Here is a 19,041-nt window from a genome sequence, read left to right as displayed (position 1 = left end):
AAAGATTTTAAAAATTATGTGAAATCAATAAAACATTTTTAATTTTGTTTTTGTTTTAAATATAGGAAGTTAAAGCTATTATATAAAAAATATATTTGTATTTTTATTTCGAGCTTAAAAGTTGACAAAAAACTATTTGCCATAAACTTTTATTTAAAATCTCTTTGTTATTTTACATTCAAATGTATTTTTTAGTTTATTACAACTCAATATATTTTTATTTATTACTACTTTAAACAAATTTTTCCAGTATGCACACATTGCCAGTATTGAATAAGTATAGAAAAAGTTGTTATGCAAATTGTAAAATTAAAACTAATATAAAAACTTACTACCTTAGCGAGTTGCAGCAAATTGTTTACCAATACATTTCAAAATTGGCCGGATTTCGATTTGCTTTGGCTTGCAAATATATAAAATGTTGCTGGTGTAAAAATGCATAGTTTTTTTTTTTATTAACTAACGGTGTACATGTATTTGCAGTGGTGGTGGCATCAAAATGCTTCTACGTTAGATATTCCCGATGAAGAGGTGTTTCTTTGAGTCTCGTTTTTAGTGGCTAAAATTTTCTACTAAAAAAATAAGTAATATGCGTCCAAAAATCTTCAATTTCTTAATGCTTATCAGTTTATATGGAAAAATAGTGCAAAATTTTTCAAAAATAAATCAGTGTTATTGGTTCCAATTTCGGTTTACAATTTCCAACTGATTGTAAATTGTATGTAATTTCATTAAGGTTAGATATTCATTTGCTTATCAAAAGGCCTATTATACAGTAAAAACTAAAACAATCAAAAAATATGTCGTATGTTAAGACTTTGGCTGTCTTCTTAAACGCATAAATGCAAATCATCAGTCCTTTTTATTTATGAAGCACAGCTGATGAAACTATCAGTTTGCGCAACTTTGCTTAACAGGGCAATTCCGGCTAAGATATGTAGCTGTAAGTCTTTTATAAGGCAACTGAAAGACAGTGGTGAAGCTAGTTTGTAAGACTTGGTTTATTCTGGCACGAAAGTCTTACAAAAACAGCTCTCTGCCAACTTTCACGCTGAAAAGCTCGTTTGACAGAAAGCACTTGAGCTGATTGAATATCACTTTGCTCCAACAGTCGCAATGGCGGAGTGAGCAATTACATATTTTCTTTTTTTAATTTACTTACCAATTTTTTTTAATCTAGTTAAATATTTTCTTAATTTCTTAATTTAATTTTCTTTTTAATTTAGAGATTTTTTTTTCATTCTCCTTTTTTATTTCAATTTCCTTAAAATTTTCTTAAGTTTTTTAATTTTATTTTATAGAGAAAACTTTTAAAATAAAATTTTTAGAAACTTTTTTTATTTATTTGTTTTTTTTTTTTAACCCGCTTTTATTATTTAATTTTATGTATTTAACTTTTATTGTTTTAAAAAGAAGTATTTTTTTATTTTCATTTAAGTTTTACTCATTTTATTTTATTTTAAGAAGTTTTGATTTTTTTTAATTGTTAGTTTTATTTTTTAAGGAAAAATACTTTAATTTTATTTAACTTAATTTAATGTTTAGAAACTTAGATGTACATGTCATGTATTCTTTTGAATTGTTTTTATTTATTCTTTCTTTTTAAATTGTTTTAAAAAGAAAAATCTTTGTTTAATTTAATTTCTAGAATTTACTTTTCTTTATTTTTTTCAATTACTTTTATTTTTTAGATATAAAGAAAAATTAAAATCATTTTTTTGTTGATTTCATTTCATTTTGAGGAAATTACTAAATTTTTGAAATTTTTCTTCTTAAATTCTTAAATTTTATTACTTCAAACCGAAGAATTTGTATGTTTTTTAATTTTTAGAAACCTCTATGCTTTTTATTATTTTTTTGATTTAATATTTTTTCCTTTTCATTTTAATATTCTTCTAATTTTTAGATTTTAGTTTTGAAAAGAAAAATGTTTTGTTAATTTCATTTAATTTTTCAAAATCCATTTACTTTTTATTTCTTTTTTCAGACTAACTTTTTCTTTTTAGTTTAATTTTCTTTTAATTATTAAGTTTTGTTATTTTAAATCTATCATAATATTCTTTAATTCTCATTAAATTTTTAGGAACTTACTTTATATATTTTCTTTTGTAATTTTTTGTCATAGATTTTTAGAAACTTATTTTATTATTTTTAGTTAACCTTCCTAAATTAAGTTTTTAGTTTTTTATTTTTTTGTTATTTAAAGAAAAATATTTTCTTTTTAATTTAATTTAATTTTAAGAAAACTATTTGCTAAAAGGCAAGCAGAAGAACACTAAGGGCCAAATTCACAGTGCATAGTTAACTCAGAATCGGCAATTAACTACAGATTTTTCAATTAGGCCTTCGGAAGGCAAGAGATCTTTCAAGATAGTTGCCATAATTGACAATTAACTTACGAAAGGCTTTTGTATTTCGAAAGACTGTGGTGCGTTGAGAGGCGGATGCCAGAATTGACTGTAAAAAAATTTTATTTCTTCATGGTTGTGCATATTGTCCTGATTTGGAAATAAAAGAACCCTGATGCTTTGCATAAATGCGTTTAAGAAGACAGCCTTTATGATAAAAGTGTTAATATTTTAGAAATCGAAAAAAATCCTATTTCCATAGAACTATTAATACTGTATTTTCACTGTGCATTAAATGACAAAAATGTTGATGTTTGCATATTAAAAAAACACTCGCTTAATTAAATTCGTACAAGTTGCCATTGAGTTCGCTTCCGCGTGCAACGATTTCTGAAATTTCCATGCCTAGTGGAAATTCGTGATAACAAAAATACATACAAACAAAATAGCACCATAGAGGTGTTTTAGTTTTGTTTGCGGTTTTGAAAGTAAACGCAAAATAAAACACATTTAGTTCCATTATACCGTGTCTACATGTGGCGATATAGCTGGCGATTTTAGAGGCGATTAGTTGAATCAAAAGTTGGCTGCTTCCCATCTTCATTTAAAGCGATTAGTTAAAAGGGCGTTCACACCAGACGATTGTTACTTTCAATTAAAGCACCGTATTATTCAGACTGAGTTGTTATGAGATTTGTCTTTTTGCCTTGTAGAGTTAGGACCTTGGCACTGCGTGAAAGACTACGTCATTCAAATAACCGCTTCTTAAAGTCTTGAAAGCGTTGATACTTTAAGACATTTCGTGCCACAAGCAAAAATATCATCAACAGGACTTAGAATATCTGCCACTGAACCAGCCTCCTTTTCTTGAAATTTTTCCAAATGTTTACCAATAGGCTCCCGGCTATTGATTGCGATATCATCAGAAATACGCACGTTGGTACTTAGATGGCTCAGAAATGGATGACAGAGGGAGTGATGTTATTTTTAATCCTGGCACCAAACTTTTTTTTTTAATTTAGCTATTTTCTTAGGCAGTGAAGTGGTCATCCCAGATCTGTACAACAGCCGTGTAGTCGAATTCCTTAGTTTTAGAAATTTAACTACTACAGTATTTTCAGGATACACTTATTGGAGAAGCCGAAGCCATGTTGGTCATTCCGGGCTGGGTGCTCTATTTGTGGATAAAAATTATCTTTTAGGTAGCAGGATCCCTTTTTCTTCTTATTTGGCACTACAACAGTTTGTCGGTTTGGACTGAGACCAAACAATTTTGCCAATCGCCTGTCTCTTTTGCGAATTTGCGCCAGTGCTTCATCCCACGTGCAGACAGGTCTTTCTGCACTTGAGTCGAAGGATCTTCTCACTGGAGTTTTATCATCCATGCGTACGACATGCCCAAGCCAGCGTAATCGATATATTTTTATGCGCTTAACTAAGTCCATGTTTTCAAAAAGTTCATACAGCTCGTCATTCCATCTTCCTCAGTATTCAGCACCCGCGCAAACAGGGCCATACATCTTGCATACAATGGTTCTCTTGAGAGCCTCCAAAAGCCTTCTCATCTTTGTTCGACATCGTCCACGTTTCTGCGCCATATAAAAAGACTGTCATGTTGAGAGATTTGTAAAGCGTTCTTTTTGTGGCTTTGAAATTGCCTACTGTGCCCAAAGTAGCACCTGTCGGTGAGATTTGTACTCCGCTTAATCTCCAGGTCGACGTTATTGATATGCTTCACTACTTCAAAGTTATAACTGTCAACAGTGGTGTGTATCTAAATACGCAAAGACTTTTTATGTGTTACCAGGAAGTACTTTGACCATTATTGTGAGTTGCATTCGATTTTCGATCTTCAGATCGGCAGCTTCTTACTACGATTTCCAGCATCAAATTGAAAAAGTCTGGCGATAGTGCATCGCCTTTTCTAAAACCTTATTTGGTCTCGAACGACGTGGTTTATTTTCAACTGAAAAAAATACTATAAATCTACTAGAGAGATATATGTATGTGTGCATTTACATTAGGGTGCGTGCCTCACCAAAAAAGTGGAAGTGTTTGTTTGTTTTGCGGAAAAGAACTAAGATTTACGAGAGCTGAATCGAGTAGAAAATACTTCGAAAAATTAAGTTTTTAAACGTATTGTTTTCCAGAAAACCACCTCAGATGTTAGAAGAGGTTAAGCAGAAAAATGTCTAAACATTTAGGGCCAATTTCACAGTGCGTAGTTAACTCAGAATCGACAGTTAACTTGAGATTTTCAGTACAAAATTCTGTAGTTAACTCCCGATTCTGAGTTAACTACGCATTGTGAAATTGGCCCTTAATCAACGGAATCAAAATAATCACATTTTTGAAGGTATTTTCAAATCGGTAAATCTTAAAATTTTTCCGAAATGTAATGGTGAAAGCCTTAAAATATAACACATTTTATAAATCCGATGTAAAACAGCAACGATTTTTTCTCCATGGACACTGATGCGCCTTATAGTACGTGTTTTATTTAATATGGTAACACTGAAATATAAATGTATATTTTATGTTTGTTCGATAAATATGTACAGCTGAATGTTTTCATTACATATTACATATACATGTATGTATGTATGCACCTTCGAATCGAAAATATTTTTGCACGGCAATTTCGAAACATTATTTTTTTTTTTTTGGTCGAACGTAGGAATCGCCTTTTTACATTTTTCGTCATATCTTTGTCATTCACAGTTGTATCTTAACCATATATGTAATACTTCTATATTGGCAGTATCTACAAGTGCAGTCAGCAAACATTACAGTACAGATATATAAAAAAAGAAAAAGAAAACCGAGTAATCGCATTTAAGAAATGACACTTGAATTCAAAATAAATCGCAGAGGCGGAACGTTAAAAAAAATTACAGAAAATTTTGTGTTTTCATTAAATTTTAAGAATTTTTCAATAAGTTAAACTGCAAAAATGTCGCACAGCTGCTTTTTATGTGAAAAAAGAAGAGATAAATTAAATAATATAGCTTTACATGGGTGCGTTGCAAAAGTTTCTATCAAAAACATCTTTAACAGCTTTGTTTTATACAGATTTCCAAAAGACGTAACCGTTTGCAAACAATGGATGCAGGCATGCGGCCTGATGCCCAACGAAGTTGTTAAAAATGTCCGAATCTGCAGCAACCATTTCAAACCAAACGATTACAAGACAAAGAACAATGAGGTTGGCAGAAAATGTTTGAAAAGAAATGCGATTCCTTCGATGCATGCTACAATTGCAAGTATACAAAATGTGCCGGCCACTGGTAAATTTAAAGAATTGTTCTGCTACAGCTATACATATTCATTTCAACAATTTTTTTAGAAGGGCGAGAAAGTAAAAGTTCGGACATTACAGAAACCTCGCCTGTAAACAGAAGGCGCTTTGCTGAACCTCGTTTTGTTTCAGAAATTCGTACTCCTGACGTTTCCACCCCAAAACGTGCCAGCCGCATTATATCGTTCGTTAAACGGTCTTTCGATAAGAAAATTAAAATAATCAAAACGCTTCGTAACAAAAAAAATTATTTAAAAAAACGAGTTACTTGTCTGGGAGAATTGCTTGGACATTTGCGAGAAAAAAACTTAATAGATGCGGAAACGGAAGAAATGATGGTAAACTTATTTTAAGTGTTACATAAAATATACAGGGTTTCCTAGACCACCTTTCCACCGCCTCTGAAATGGAGGGGAATGGTTTTGATTGAAAACCGAAAAAATTTGACCTCCTAAACCAGGGACGAGGTGAAGTTCGAAAGTCATTTAGAGGTTGAAAAAGGCACTTCCGAGAAAAAATATTCAAACGAAAGTTACGTATTTTTAAGCTTAGAATCCGAATCTGTAGTAAAATCATGTATGTCTAATTTAAAAAAATAAAATCTTAATACTTCATCATAAAGTTTCAGTTTGCATAAGTAAACATCGTCAACAAAGGGGGCATAACCACCCCACAGTAAAACGATCCCCTTCAAATTTATTTTCTAACGCTACTGATGATACGTCAAATTTGCAAAACGTACATTTGTCTCAAATCTATCTCCCTTTGATTGCTGAATCCAAACACATTGCGCAGATAGGTTACTGCCAATATAGAAGTATTAAATATATGATCTTAACGTACTTATGATTTGTCTATGTGCTTTCCCCGAGGAGACAATTTTTTTAATCTAATGTTCATTGTGCTCAAGTACCCCATTCTAGTACTTACCCACCAGATCTCAGTTCCTACCACTTAAACTTACCCCCCTAATGTTTATTAAAGCTCGTCAAAAATCATTGAACTTTTGCTAAATAAGTATTTAATTCGAAGGCAATTTAAATTTCTTTTCTTGCCGAACTTAGGGGTAATTTTTTAAATGTCTCGTCAAATCTTCGGCATTTAAAGTCGGTTCTTAAAGTACGATATTTCGATGTTCTTGTCTCGAGAGGAACATTTTGTCTGTTTCAATGTTCACTCAACTCAAACAGCCCGCTCTAGTACTTACCCACCTGATCTCGGTTCTTATCAGACCAAGATACCACCCTAATGTCAATAAATTAAATCTCACCAAAAATCATAAAATTTTTCCTAAGCAAGTATTTTGATTAAAACAGTACAACTAGTTAATACAAATTTATTGCCGAATTAGGTGTCAGCGACAAATGTAAAATGTGTCTCCTAGGTTCGGACAAAAAATCTAAATTGCAAATATGTATACTTTAGACTGAGAGATGAAAGGCGAAATTTTGTCTTGTTTGCTGTACGGTAGTACGGTCTTATATACATATTATGTATATGTATGTAGTATGTATGTATGCTTTGGCGAATATTTGCAAAAAAAATTATTTTTTTTCCCCGAATACCCCAAAAAAGCTCACCAAAAACTCAAAATACATACAATGTTGCTTGCAACTAATAGTGTAAAATACTCAAATTTTTCTAAATTCTTTCAAAAGTGAAAAACGTGAAATTTGTGAAAAATGATTTATTATTATTTAATTGCAAATTGTTTGCTACATTTCAAATGCACACCGAATTTTTGATAATAAATACGATACAGCAGTTTTACATATATATATTTTTTTTGTGGGTTGGTGACAATACAATTTCAACAATTACAGTGTTGGCTCTTATGCATGTATGTAAATTTTTATTTGTTGTATGTAGGTATGTAAATTGTGAATTTTGAATTTTTTCATAATGTTTTGGGTTTATAATAAATATTCAATCGTATGGCATTAATGCTAATTATAGATAATAATGGTTTCTTGAAGTTGGTTTGGGTTTTTTATTTTTAATTTTTGCATTTGCATGTTTGTATGTATTGTTTTGCTCTTATGTATATAACTCTGTAAATATGTAATGTTGTAATTTTGTTTTTAATTGTTGATTTTGCTTTTGTTTTTATTTTATTTATTTTTAATTTTTGTGTTTAATTAATTTAACTCTGCTGATTTAAATTTTCATCGGCACCAGTTGTTGAAGTCGTCATGGATGGTTGTGGACTCTGCGTTTAAGAAGAAATGATGCAAATAAAAAAATATCAAATCATAAACTATCACCTCAAGTTTAAACATTAAAACTCACTATGAACAATTTTTGCTAATAACACAAAGAAGGAAAAATCAAAAACAAAAAAAAAAAACACCAAAAAATTGTCAAGGAGCAATGCATAAAATTTAGAAAATTATTAGGAAATGAGTTGAAGCAAAGGAGCATGGAATACTGTATGAGGAATTACGAGTATATACCTATGTATGTATGTATATTACAAAATTTTGGCATAATATTAAAAACGATAAAAAAATTAATCGCTGACGTTTGGAGTACCCATTAAAGATGATTTAGAATTTACATATATGATACTATGTACAGTTGTAAGTATATATGTAAAAAATTTTATATGTATGGATGTAGGTTTATACGTACATATCTACATATGTATGTATATGGCAAATGAGGGTCCATGGATCGCAGGTACAAAATGTTCAAATGCAGTTATTTGTAATAATGGAAATTGTTTAGTAACTTTTTTCTATTTCTATTCGAGCTTTTCAAGCGGCTCTTGTCGTTAACTCGCTAAAAGGCTGTTATTAAAGTTAGTCATTTGCAGTCTGAAACACTTATTTTTTTTATTATTTTGTTTAATTTATTTGGTAGGAGGAAAACCAAGGCTATATGTGGCTCGAACTTACGGTACACGATGGTAGTTGCTTGAATGACGTTTTCTAGTAGATGCGTAAGTAAATATATGCAGTTTTTCATGATAGTTAGGGTCTATCAGTTCAGTAATTCCTACTCAGTAAAACGTATATAAATATTCCTATAAATATATAAATAGTTAACTTATCGATCTGTGATATATATTTTCTTTTTTATTACATAAATAAATTTATAGTTTAACATCTTAAGCTATCTACAGACGTAAGGACGTTAGGACGTTATTTTTAAACCATTTGCTTGACCAATGCCAGATTGGGCTTACAAATTTTAATAAATAAAAAAATAAAAACCTATATCTCATAGCTGGAGCGTTATTACATGAGAAAATTAGGAATTACCAAATTTAGAAGTCTAAGCTCGAGCAAATCAGAATTTATTCACATACATGGCGAACGTTTCAATACTAATTTTTTTCGTAGCCGTTTTATAATAAGGCATGCCTTTCCAATTTTTTTTTTCTGATTCAATAATTACACCAGAAATAATGCTTCACGTGCGGAGCTCATAGTGGCTGACCTCAGGGCACTAGTTCTTGGTACTTCATTCCCTACTTGCCAACCTTAACTCTCTAATACCTATGCCCGGTCTTGTCCTTCCCTCTAAGTTATTGTAACGAAATGACAATTGACCCCTAATATAGTGCGAAGGAACAGTCGGCCTTAGACCTAACACTGAGTGTGAGCTTACAAATTTTAGATCTTCACTGTTTGCTCCCACGCCTGGATCTTTAATCTATAGCGAAAGAAGAGGGTGCTGGCTTCATTTAACGCTGGTATAATATGTCCCGGTATTTCTAGCTAACGTATTACCAATCCACAAGACAAAGGATTAATTGATGGGTAATTAGGCATTAACCAGCAGCCTTCTAACTACTTCCATGTCGGAAAATATAACGAACTTGTTTGACTATGGGTGTCAGGTCACTCAGAAGTAAGTACTATACATGAGACATAGAGTAAAGATACATCTGGCCTATTGGCTAGAGGGAGCTGAAAGTATGCAGCAGTGACTGAAAGGCTAACTGTCACACCAGGGGTGTACTCTGTATTGCGATTTGAAAGGCGACATGGACAAATGATAGTGCCAAGTATTCGAAGCCGAATGATTTGCTTTTCGAATCGCGATACGGAGAAGACGCCCTGCTCCTTGAGAGCTGAACTCGATGGGCATAAGAAGTTGAATTTGAGTGAGTCACTCCACATCCGTGATCTATGTGGAATCGATATAAGGAGTTGAAAAGTGAAGCAAGAGAAATTTTTCGCAATAAAAATAGAGAGAGAGAAATACGTGAGTGCGAGGAACTTGAAATGCTGGCCAACAGGACAGGAAGAACGACTAATAATTATTTTAGAAACTTAATCGATAATACAACCGGTTTCGAGGTGAGTGCGAATTTCTGTAATAACAAACACAGCGAGCTTAAACTCTACTGTACCGCAGGGTCAGCCTTCCTAAAATAGCAAACAAGGTTCTATAGAACGTATTGCCTGAAGGGCTTAAGCCCAACATTAAACAACCGTTAGGGCATTTTGAGAGTTTTGCCAGGAGAGTTTTTGGACGAATAAGGCTAACATATTTATGTAAAGGAATATACAAAAACATTTAACTTTCCAAACCAATAATTTATATATAAAAGTTCACTTGAGCTTTTGGCACCAGCATTGTGTGGAATTTAGCTGAAGGGGAAACATTTATTTTAGAAAAAGCTTGTGGTAGTTTAAAGGCAAGATCATTATACCTTCCTTCGAAAAGCTTCGCTTACTTTTGGGATGAAAATTGATTCAAATGATTTCATAGACACCGTAACAGATATGAAACAAATGAAACAAACCTTCTTAACAAAGCGCTCTTAATTTTTGGATGGTTCCTCGTTGTTATAATGAAGCACAAAACTTTCTCTGTTAATGATTTCTGGTCGGTTTTTTAATTGAACTAAATCACTTTTTGTAGTAGAGGGTGAAATCAATTGTAGGGCATAATCAAAAAGAGTTCCCTTCTAGTCGCACTGGGCACATTATAACATTTTTCGAGCGAATTTTTTTACAATTTTTTATCGCCATTGAGCGAGCGGCTGGTTTTTTCTTTGAAAATCAGCTTTGTTTCAAACGATTGGAGTGATCTTGAATTTTTGGTAGAATTTTGGTTTCGATTATGAGTACATATGTAGGCTTTTTCGTAGAAAAAATATTTTTAATGCGCAACACTGCTCCCTATCATGCCAAAGCTATCAATAGCTTCGGGCAATGTTGTTAATGGCTTATTTCGCCCAGCAAAAAGTCAACACATTTACGAAAAATACTTTTACTAGAAAAATATTAACTTTAAAAAATAAATAAATAAATAATTAGAAAAATTTTATTAATTGGTTATTGGCCAGCAAGTGGTTACACTGAGGGTTAATGCTCAATTGCTCAATTGTTCGAATTCACTTCTAATAAATTCAATTTCTTAAGATAATACCTAAAGGATTGCGTACTAGTTAACTTAAATTTAAGGATCATGGCTTAGAGAGCCCATCTCACCATTAGCGCAGTTTTTTATATACTCGTTGTTGTTCCTTAATTGCAGCGAAAGTTTTGTTATTTTAACAAGTGATTGACTGTATCAACATTTATAAATTTTTTTTCTTAAATATGAGTATGTACACACACGGCAAAAAGTAATGACACAGAGAATTTTTCACAATATGTGCTACAATTTTTATTTGAATTTTTTCTAAGCATTGGCCAATTGTAGCCCATTCAAGTTTAATATAAAAAAATGTAATTTTGAAAGTTATTAAAAATGTCGTTGACTTTTGAAAATTTTTTTGCTGAAGATGTTTCGCATTTTCTAAAAAAAATCAATAACAAGCAGAAAATTTGCACGAAAAATTATTGAATTCACAAAAGTTTATAATTTATATTTCTATGTTTTTTTTATTGTAGTATGGACAATATTTTTATAAGAAATTTGAATAAAAATTGTTGCGTATCGACGGTACTTTGGCAAAACCTCGTTTCTCGAAACACTTTCAAACAACATTTTCTGACAGAAAAACTCTATTAATAATAGAAAATCATTTTCAATAAATTTTTTACTGCATATTAAAGATTAAGTACTTTTTGGTTAATTAAGAATAATATATAATGAATCGTAGTATTTTAAGGCCTATTTTGAATTATTCTGAGATACGAGGTTTTTCCAACGTACCGTCGATATATTGCGAAAAGTTCTCTATGCCAATACTTTTTCCCGTGAGTGTATGTATGTTTCTCACGAATTTCACTAGCCTACAAATTAAAATACTATAACCTTTTTTATGCACCTACAGGTATGCATAGATACTTACTAAAGTACTAGTTGTATAGAAAAGTGTTTGTGCAGGTCTTTGCATTTGTGTGCATATATATGTCTTCAAGTAGGATTGTTTATAGTAATATACATGCCTACGCACATACATATTAAGTTGTCCATCGAAAATGTTTTATTTTTTTTGGAAATTTCAAGACCCTGCCCCGTAATTTTTTTCACTTGTATGAAAAATATTTTTGCCTATTTTTATAGATTTTCTAAAGGTCATTTTAAAGGCCTATATATCTCATTCTCAGAACATATTCAGTCTTTGAAATCGTCATTCAAAAACTCATAAATCTACAAAATCCTATTTTCTGACCTAAATCGACAAGTTAAGGTCAGGTCAGGACCTCTAAATGACATTTAAAAAATCTATAAAAATAGGCAATAATATTTCTCATAAAAACCAATAAAATGAGGGGATAGGGTCTTGAAATTTCCAAAAAAAAAAATACATTTTCAATGGGCACCCTAAGTAAGTTAAGTATAAATAGCTAGGATTTTATAGTTTGTAATCAAACAAACAAACATAATATTGTCCTTTTTGTCTATATATTTGTGTAATAAATTTTAATTTGGCAACGACTATACTTCTTGTCTGTCTTTTTTTGTACAATACTATTTAACGTTTATGTTAACCGTTTTCGCTCTGTGAGTATGTGGTTTTCATTTCGAAATTTAAGTACGAGTAGCTTACTTAAAAACGACCTATGTACGTATGTAAGTCAAATTGTGTGCTTGGTTTTCCAGTTTTTGTGTTTTGTGGGTCGTGTACATAGATTTTGAATTTTATTTTCTAATTCGATAAAAGATAAATATTTGTTTTGTATTTTATAAAAAGAGTGGAAATTTGTTTTGTAGTTGAGCTACTGAGCTAAGCGTTCTTGTGAAATAATTTTTAAAGGTACAAAATCGGATTTTGCTATTTTGCGCAAAATTTTGTGCCATTTTTTTTATGTTAAGCTTTTTTGTTTTTGTTTCGCGTGTTGCATTGCTTTTAATTTAATAAATTTTTTTGGTTTTTTTTTTTTTAAATTCCTTTTCGCTTGCTTAACTTTTTAGATAAATATGTGAATATGCTTGTAAATAAATATTTGAATTGTAAGTAAATATAATTTATGTTGCTGCTGTTTTTCATTTGGCAAAGCGCGTTAACAGTAAATTCATTTAAAGAGCGATTGAAATATTTCATTACACACACAGTCAGAATTGCAAAGGCCAAATTCTAGGTGGATGGTGGCTATAAGACGGCCCTGCGGGAACTATAAATAAAAGTAAAGAGAGAAAAAAAGAATAGAAGAACGGGATGTTGTTGTTGGTTTCTGCTATGTAAAGTTAACGAATTGGCATTTCTTTGAAATTGAATTGAAGTAAATTGTGTTTAAATTTAAACAGTTTGAATTAAGCTGAATTCTTGATATTTGGATTTTAACATTAATGAGAAGAAATAAATAATAAAATAATTAAATTATTCAGATCTAATAATTGGGGATAAAAGAAAAATTGAAATTGAATTTAGAATTAGGTTTGTGCAAAAGTGGGACTTCTTCGTATACAGGATATTGATCGTTAAATCCTAAGCCTAAATACTAATGGCCTTATTCATAAAAAATAAAGTAGGTTTAAAGAGCTTTATAAATTGACGTTTTCATACATTTTTCAATTAATAAACCTTTTATAAAGCTACTTTATTTTTTATGAATAAGGCCATAATTATTTGTTTATAGTTTTTTATAACTTAATTAGTAATTTGTTAAAAAAATAATAATTTATAAACACAGAAAACTCCTTTATAAAAAGTTTCCATACTTAACCGGAATGAATTAAATTACCGCAGATTTGCATCCATAAACTTGCCGCATATTTAGAAAAAAAAATATTTTTCTTCAGACAAAGACAATCTTACAACCGTATTCTAACAAAGTCACACACCTTAGCTCATCACCGCTGTGATTTCTACTGCGCCTCAAAGTTTGCCGCTGCAACAGATATGCGCTACAATAAAAAATCTTGAGTTTTTATGTATTTTTCTAGCACCGAATATCGAATTTTTGTGGTACATTTTGCGGCGCATTAGAAATCGCAACAGTGTTGTGCTAAGTTTTGTGACTCTGTTAGAATATTTGTGCTGTTTTAATATTGTTTTTTCTTTCTTTTTAATTACTATATTTTTAATTTTTAATTTTTGAAAATTTCTTGCAAAAAGGTAATCAGAATAATAATTAATTTTACGGAAGACTTTTGTCTGTGGTGAAATGAAAGATAGTTTCCAGAATTGCTCTGTAAATTTCTATCGCTAAATATTTATAAATTAATAATACATATATGAAATATATTATAATTAATCAGATCACGGAAACTGACTTCGGCCAGATCTTCGATATCCATTTGCCCGACGGTAGTGACTGAGAGTTTAATATTATTCTAAACGAAAACGAAATCCTCATTTTCACGGATGGCACCAAAATGGAAATAGGGATAGGACCTGGCGTCTTCTCTTGGGAATCATCTCTATGAGAGTCCTATGGATGTTGAGCGAGTGACCAGAGCGGCCGCCAATAGCAGGCGAAAAAATCTGCACACCCGCGCGGTATCGTCCTCGCTCTTGCCACGGCTCGATGAACGAAAGGCACGGAATGGGCTAAGGCTCTCACAGCCAAACGTTAGCCTTCTCACAGGAATAGTTAGGGAACACTGTGCCATTGGCTACATGACCGTCAGGTTCGGAGCACCGTAAAACGATTGATGCAGAAGTTGCGGAGCTGAAGAGGAGATGGAATACGTTTAACACTTTCTTTGCGAGTACCCTGAACACCGGAGAAAATGGCTCAAATTTCTGGCAAACTATTTACTTACTTCTTATAGAGCCTAGTCAGCTTAGGGAAAACTCAATTGGTGGGTCTACTAGGATTCACCAGAGAATCAGGATGGTTTGAAGACATTTAGGGATAGGCATGGTGAAACCCTCTGAGCATCGTACTCAGCCTATGTGGCCTCAGAGTAAACTATTTTCAGAGCTGCTCGCTTAACCTAACCTAAACTATGTTTTATAATTTTATTTATCAAACTTTTGTATCTTAATTTTCTAAATAAAAATTAATTTACGCGATTTACTAAAAGCATTACTTTAAATTTTTAAATTAGTCGGGCGCCAAAGGTAAGATAGACCGATTGAAACCAAAAAAAATATATAAACATCCTGTATACGAAGTAACCAAATTAAATATTGCTAACAAAAGAGAAAAATGTAATAACTTAAAAGGAGTAAAAAGGCGTAATTAAATAAAAAAAAGAAACCAATTCATTATTGAGTAGTTCCGGATAGGTTTTTGGTCTAATGTGGCAACGGATTTTTCCATTTTGTTTCTATTTTAGTGCTATACTAGGCGTTTGTTAAACCAAATGCGTTAGTAGACCGTTATTGCCGAAGAGTTATGAAAAATGTTCAGTAAATTTACACTATAAAGTTAAATATTAGTTTTAATAAACAAATCATTTTAAGTTTATTTATTTTTAATGTAGGTATATTTTTTGTATGTTTATGCGAAATGTTTGTATGTGTGTAAGATTCGGCTTTAGGGTGCTTCTACTATTTTTTTTTTAATTTTTTTTTTTCGTTTTTGTATGGTGAGGTAAAAGTATTCTTGCTACTTGTTTGCCTGCAATTTCTAAATGAATCCACTCGACAATAAACCAATTATTAGATTTTAATATTTCCAATAGTTAAGTGCAACTTACATAAGTAACTAGTATGTACAAATGTATGTATGTGTTCATGTTCATAGGTGTGAGTTATGCCATCATGCGGACATAGCACTAGATTATGAGCATATCGTAAGGGTGTCTGTGCGAACTTATTACTTAATCAATAATTACTTGCCTAATTTTATTAGATGTGATTACTTCTTAACTGAAATCGTTAGAAATTAAGTATTTTTAAATGCGTTTCACAATTGCTAAAAAAATACGCAGAAAATGCATTTAATTTTACAAAAAATTTATGTATCTATGTTCGAAAATTATTTGAGCTGAGCAATGTTGTCGAGCGAACGGCGAAAGCAAGCCACTAATGCGTTACAGGGTGCACGAATTTTGATGTGATACATTAGAAAGTAGGTGAATGCGTACGTACGACTGTGACGCGAAGAGGCGCAGGGAGACACAGTGACCAAATATGGATTTTAAAATAAAAAAGCAAGAAGTGCCAAGTATTTTCAAATTTTTACATATATATACATATGTACATATGCATATATTTTAAGGCAAACATAAAAGGCAGAGTTTGCCAGATACATATTCTATGAACAGAAATTAACCGGTAATTTATTTTTTTTGACAATCATATAAAGCACAGTTTAGTTATAGTTTTGGACCTGAATGTTACCTGAAAATATCCGAAGATTTCGGAAACTTTTAAAAGGGTCCCAAAGATAACTATCGAAAAATTCATAAACGTCCCGAAGCATTTTAAAATGTACCGAGAATTTTCGAAAAGTTCTAAAAATATTCAAAGAAGTCATAGAAAAAATTCCAAGAGCTCTCGAAAAATGTCGAAAAGTAAAATACGAAGGCTCCCGAAAGTACTATAAAGAATTCCTAAAAATTCCATGAGTGACGAAAACGTCCAAACAAATCCCGCAAAAATCATGAGAGGTCCAAAAAAAATTTAAACACCAAAAATAAAACATCCTAAAAATATTAAAACAAATCTAGGAAAAAGTGCTTAGAAATATCGAAAAGTAAAAAACGAAGACTTCCGAAAAGTCGCTACAGAATCCCGAAAAAATTTCGAAAGTATTCCAAATAAATTTAACACAAATTCAAAAAATTAAACACAAAAAATCCTAAAGAAAATAACTTCTGAAGAGAATCCCTATGGTCATCCAAAATAAAGCATGTAGAAATCCTCTCGAAAACCACTGAAAAAATGCGAAGCGATCATGAAAAAAGAAATGTTCGAACAATACAGGAAAATAAAGCACGTAGCATTCCAAAAAGTACTAAAATAATCCCAAAGAAAATCTCTAAAAATAAAAAGCCCAAAATTACCGGTTAGTTTCTTTGCAAAATAATATCAGGCAAAATTTGATTGCATCTATCCCTTTGCGCCCCTCCTCCATCGTCTGGTGGTGTTACTTTTGATAACAAAAATACTTATGTATGTATCTATTTTCAAAACCCACGAAACGTAAAATTTCTAAAAACTTAAATATTTTAACAAATTTTTTCACAAATTATATTAAATTAAGAACTAAAATATGTATGTAGGTGAAACTTAAATGCAAAGAAAAATTTATTTTAACTACATTTTCAATTCCAAGAAAATTCCTAAAATATTACAAGTATGCTTGTTCGTTTGTTAATCACATGGTGTTTACCTGTGTCGGTGGTGTCAGTGCAGTAGTATGCTCGATATTTTTCAAATAGTCCTTATCGTCAAAAATTTTTCTCTCACCACCACCGGGCTTGTGCTTAATGTTATCCAAAGAGCCCACTTTGCTTTGTGCCTTAAGTTCTACCTTTTGAGTTTGTATCTGAAAAGTAGTAGCACCCGAATTTTGAAAGAAATCATTTGCAACATTTTTACTTTTGAAACACACACACACACACGGATAAATGGTATCGTTATTTTTATTTTTAATTGTGATAAGAAAAAGAAAGTATTAGAAAAGTAGAAATGAAGTAGACACATTTCATCGAATTTTTTTATTTTTTTATTTTTTTCAAAAAACTTCTCATAACAGCCAAATTGTGCAAAGAAAAGTGCGTATTTTTCAACAGTTTTTACCAGCTAAATATCAAAAATCTAATGGAAGAAAAATTTTTTAAATAATTACAAAAAAATAATGCAACAACAATTATTTTCCTTTTCAGTTTCTATGCACTCACTACGCATCTACGGAGTTTGTTTGCTCATTGCGAAATGTTTTGTGGTGCCTTTAGCTTTACAATTATGAATGAAATTTGCGAAATAAAAAAAAATTTATATAAAATATACAAACGGTAAATAATAAGCTATGGACAGTATGTAGACATAAAAGACAATTGTTTTTTTTTAGCAAATCATTTACAAGCTACTTACATCCTTGGCAGGTGCGTTTTCCTTCAAGATTTGCGATTTCTTACATTAATTTTACATTTGGTTTTATTTATGCGTTGCGTTCAACACATTTTTGTTTTTTTTTTTTTTTTTAGTATATGTAGTAGTTTATGTTTAGTTTTTAGTATGCCAGTTTCAATCAATCAAAGTTTGTATAGTTTCGGAACATAAAATGCAGAAAAAGAGAAGAAACAAATAAAGTACAATAAATCAAGTACTAAGTAATCAAAAAAACAACTAACGCCAAACGCTGCTCCAAATACATAAAAGTACGAATACGATTATATACAAGTATGTATGTATGAGTAAATAAAATATGCACTTAGGCGATACTTTAAGTTTTATTATGCATAGCTGGGGACATAGTACGTCCATATGTAAAAACAACCTACCACGATGTAACACTTATTTCCTTTGACACACTTCATTTCAGGGTTTTTTTTTGTAAAAAAAAAAAAAAAAAAATTTTAAAAGGCTGCTCTGCCAGCAAAAGTGCTTAAGTTAACAAATTTGCCTTCAGTAAAAAAAAAAGTTGCTCTTCCTTAAATCACTCTATATTCAAAACACAGCTTTACCAAAATTTCTGGGATATGTTTAGACAGTTTATTTCGAATATATTCTTCGTTTCTTTTTCTCAGTGAATTATTGCAATTTTCGAAGACACACTTATGCTCAATCATAAACCGTTTAACCCTCCTGTCATGATTGGATCATAATGACCTAATTTTCATGAAGAAACTCTTTAATTACAGAGTTAGGTATTTTTAAATAAGCTGCGATATTGTCTATTCATTAAAAGCATAATCAGTTGTGATCTTGTAAAAAAATAAAAGTTTTTTATTTTATTTTGTGTTTGTAGAAGGCAACATAGCTTTTCCATACACCCAAAGTGTTTGATTCGGTACATTAAGTTTAGCACCTTCTGTCGCACTTTTTAAAGAAATCTTTAGTTCCTACAATACCAGAGAGTAGTGGAATTTTTATTTTATTTCTTGTTTTATTCAAATTCATTTGGCAAAACCTTCTTTCGTCAT

The 19,041-nt window shown here is 31.1% G+C and overlaps 1 long non-coding RNA gene across 1 annotated transcript; it reads right to left on the bottom strand.

Moving 5' to 3' along the window:
* Positions 1-7,426: 7,426 nt before the first annotated feature.
* Positions 7,427-18,524, bottom strand: LOC108366525 (uncharacterized). The gene is made up of 3 exons (XR_001848101.1): positions 17,990-18,524; positions 17,286-17,441; positions 7,427-7,855 (listed from the first exon to the last, which is right to left on the bottom strand). It is a non-coding gene; the product is annotated as an uncharacterized LOC108366525 (long non-coding RNA).
* Positions 18,525-19,041: the final 517 nt, after the last annotated feature.

Source organism: Rhagoletis zephyria, unplaced genomic scaffold, assembly GCF_001687245.7.
Source record: "Rhagoletis zephyria isolate East Lansing unplaced genomic scaffold, Rhagoletis_zephyria_1.1 Rzeph_scaffold_02306, whole genome shotgun sequence".
Taxonomy (NCBI): Eukaryota; Metazoa; Arthropoda; class Insecta; order Diptera; family Tephritidae; genus Rhagoletis; species Rhagoletis zephyria.
Note: the sequence above shows the minus strand (reverse complement) of the source record. Positions and strands in the feature narration are given on the sequence as shown.